Source organism: Asparagus officinalis, chromosome 4 (genome assembly GCF_001876935.1).
Source record: "Asparagus officinalis chromosome 4, Aspof.V1, whole genome shotgun sequence".
Classification (NCBI taxonomy): Eukaryota; Viridiplantae; Streptophyta; class Magnoliopsida; order Asparagales; family Asparagaceae; genus Asparagus; species Asparagus officinalis.
In genome coordinates, this window is record NC_033797.1 from 123,796,446 (window position 1) to 123,800,971 (window position 4,526).

Genomic DNA, 4,526 nt, shown 5'->3' on the forward strand with positions numbered 1-4,526 from the left:
TGACTTCGCATTGTATTTATTTCTAGACGCTTAGCGTATTGGATTGAGAAGAAAAGAAAAAAAAGAAAAAAAGGATAGTGTATATTTCTTCTCAATCTAATACGCCGCGGGCTTGTTCACGTTCTGATTCCCTGGTATTTTGGGAAGCGGGCGTGACAGGTTTTAGTGGTGGCCCATGCAGGTCACGGTCCCGAGTCCTCACTAGTAAGAATATAGTGGACAATTTAGACACATATCATATGTCATCCGTGAGACTATTCTTGAGCCCTTATTCTATTTTCTTTATAGATTTTGTTTCGTCCCTATCTTATCACTCTTTGACTCCGGAGTTTCCACGGTTCTTGTCCCATCGCTTCGCGATTGCCCACTTTTTGTACAACCTCTCTTTCCTCGTGCCGGTCATTATTTTATGTGTTATTATTTTTACGACTATGTTTCTTTGATTTGACTTATATATTATTTGATTGTATTAATTTTGCATTATTTATTACATATTTTTTGTATCACATACAATGTTGTATTGTATGTTTTTATTTGTTTATAAATCTATTTTATCTTCCATAGTTCATGTTTTATGCATTATACATTTTATTTATGTATATTACGCTGATTGTATTTATGTGATTTTTGACTATTTCACAATATACAGATATGTCTAAATTGATATTATATAGTGATTATTATTATTGTTGAATCTTGTTTATCACTTTTTGCTTTTATATCTTTTATTTTTATACTCTAATTTTATTTGTGTTTCTTTGAACCTAATTATGATTTGGCATTATTTACTTTGTGTTATATAACTCTTTGTATGCTAGTAATTATTATGTATCGTTTCATTCTGCTATTGATTATTATTATGATTTGTCTCTGTTTGTTTGTCTATATGTATTGATATTTTTTATCTATGTTTATTTCTTAATGTTATTTCAATTGTGATTATGTATGCTCTGTATACCTTATTATAATTTTTATTGTCCTTCTGCCTGATTGTTCTGCATTCTTGTCTTATATCTTGTAAATTTCTAGTGATATTACGTCATTCTCGTGTTTAGTATATTTCAGTTATTTTACATTATCATTGTCTACTATTGTATATTATGTTATAAGTTTATTATCTACCTTGTTTTATTACGTATAAAGTAGTTCCATTTAGTATATTTCATTTCATTCTTTACTCTAATTGCATGTATCATTGTTTGTTTTAATTTATCAATCATTTCATCTTTTTAGTTTTGTTGATGTTATGGTTACCTATTTTCTAAATACAGTTTCTTATTCATCTTAATACTTACTTATATATATTTTGTTCCTTGTTCAAGTTTGTTTGCTTCATTTTTCTAGTCATAATATTATGTAGCCAATAGTCATAATACTTATATAAAGTATGTTTCGATAATTAATGTTGTGATATACATCTATAATTATCTATTTTGTTTTGATATGATATACTGCATATACTTTTATGAATTGTTGTGTCGTCTCACATTGTCTTTTCAAGATTGTACTTATTGTTTTGTCCCAATTAATACTTATGTGTTGTTTGACTATTGACTTATTGTAATGCTTATACTATATTGTTCTTGTTTTACATGATATTCTTGGTATTAATCTGCAAATTATTATATCATTTTATGATTTGTTTGATTGTTACTATTGTGCTATTTTACTTAAATATGTTAATATCGTTTGATTTGTGATCATGTATATGTCATATAAATTACTATGTATCTATTATGGTGAATTTTCATTTTAGTGTTTTCTACATTTTTATGGTGTTGGATATCATTATGTTTATGATGCCTATATGTGCATGATATTTATTTTTGTTCTTTTGTATTATTATGCCTGATATGTTATGACTTTGATATGACTATGATTGTATTTTATGCACTTCACACTTATTGTGATAGTTTATACAATTTTTATGATACTGTTTTGAGCCGTATTACTTAGCTGATTAGTTATAACTTTTGATGATGTAGCTTTCTTTTATTATCTTGAATGATGCATATAAGTGCATCACTTTTATTTTAATTTCGATGGAGAAATTTATTTTAAGAGGGGTAGAATGTAAGGACCATGAATTTTGATATTAGTTAAAATAATTTTTTAGTATTTTAAAATATTTAATTATGATTTTTAAAAGAGTATTTGTATTTTTCTTGAATTTCTATAATTTTCTATGATTTAAAGTCTAAGTTTTATATTTATTTAAATGATATTAATATTTATAAATTAATTTTATGCTGTAAAAATTTATGGAATTCATCGGTTGCGTTATCGATGCTGTTACATGTCATTTTAAATAATACGTTGTATTATTTTTATTAATTACGTATATTTTATAATATGTTGTATTATTAATTATGTATTATTTATATAATTTACTGTATTATTTCTACTATTACATATTATCTGTTGTATTAGTATAACTAGTACGTTTTACTGTATATATAATTATCCCATAAGTGTTTGATTTTAAATATAAGAAATTATATTTTTATTAATTATGTAATTTATTGTATTATTTGTACTGTTGCATATTTTCGGTTATAATACCACAACTTATACGTTTTAATGCGTAGATAATTTTCACATAATTATTAATTTTATTTCATAATTATAGTTATTTTAATTAATTTTTAAAAAACCCTAATCCCTTATATATAGATATATAATTCATTTTCGTGTTCTCTCTCTCTCCTCTCTTTCTTCTCAAACACAGCTTCGTTTTCTCTTCGAGCCGCCACGAGACCCGCCTCAGACCGCCGCCCCAGCCTCGGCTTCGCTATCGCCGACGAACTCCAAGACCTGTGCCGCCCAAGCTGATAATCACATTTTATTATAATTTTATACCCTTATTATCTATTTTACATGAATAAATATATCATTAATAATTATTGTTAGCTTAGTTTGCTCATAAATGAATGAAAATATAAATAAATATTATTAAATGTAAAAACCCCTCAAAATCTCTCTTCTTTATTTTGTAGCATTTTAGAAACCCATGAAGCAAAAGCTTAAAAGAGAAAAATGCTTGAAGGCCCAAAGCCCATCAACAAGAGATTACACAAGTGGACCGGACTTGGCTTTTAATTGTGAAACTCTCATGACCGGATGCATTGTTAATTTTTCCTCAATCAAATGAATGGAATGAGGACCGGACTGCAGTTGGATTTCATCAATTGGGCCGGACACGATTTTTATTTTCTCTTGATAATCAAATGAACCAAATGGGCCGCTGCTGCAGCCCTCATTTTCAGTTTTGGGCTGCAGAATTTCTCCATGGACTTTGCTTTTGATTTTCAAAATCAATTGAATTCACACACATGATGGGCCGGACTGCTACAGACTTAGTTTTAAGTTGAAAATCAAATGCCGGTGGACTGCTAGAATAAAATGGCTTGGGCTTTAAATCAAAGACCGGACTTGTGTGCTAAGGACCGGTGGGCTGCTGCAGCTTTGATATTTTTTTACATTGGACTTTTTTTTGCTATTTCTTGAAAATCAAATGAAGCATCAATTGGGCCTCCTATGGTTGGGCTAGAGAAGAACAAAAAGCAAATTCAAAAGTAGAGATTGCTTTGCTTGGGGCTCAAGACAAATCCAATGGCTCATATTCATTGAAGATTACTATAAATAGGGGTAGAGAGTGAGGGGTTAAGGGTGTGAAAATTTTTGTAACTCCTTTTGGAGAGGAGGGCTACTCTTAATTGAGAAGGCCTTCCAAAATTATAACTTTTGTTGTAATTAATAATAATAATTTTTTCACCACTTTAAATTTTTCTCTTCTTCTCTTTGTTGGATGATGAAGATGAAGATGAAGATGGAGAATTATTTGAAGGTTTGCATTTCTTTTCTTTTTCTCTTGTATTGCTTATTAGTTTAGATTTATTTCTATGCTTGTAGTTAGATTTTATTTTCTTGTTAAATAGCCAAGAGGCTAGAACCCTCTTGCCTTAGATTTATTTTATGCTTATAGAGTAGATTTATTTTCGTGCATTTAATTCTTATAATTTTATTTTGTAGTTTAGATTTTGTAATTTATTTTGTAGTTAGATTTTAATTTCTTATACTATTCACCTTGAGGCTAGAACCCTCTTGGGTTTAGTTTTTCTTTTTGTTTATTTTTATTTTGTTTGATTCGCCTTTAGGATAGAACCCTCTAGCCATCTTTAATTTCTTGTATTTTCTTTTATTCTAGAATTTTGTTCTTCATTCTTGATTTTTTATTTGTTTCTTGATTTTATTCATTTTTTTTCCTTCTCACCTTATTGATCATACTCATTCTTTTTCAAATCCACTCTCACTTACACTTTGCACCTGTTTACACACCATTTTCACTCTCACAATCTCTTCACAATCACATTCACTTATCACTCCTACTTGTCACGCACACAACATAAGAACCGATTTCAAAGGAAGGAGGATTACCAAAAGTTGCAAGTGGCAGCCAACGGTCAAGTTATAGTATTTAAAGATATACGATCCAGCGAGGAAGGTGTTTTGTAGGAAAAATATGA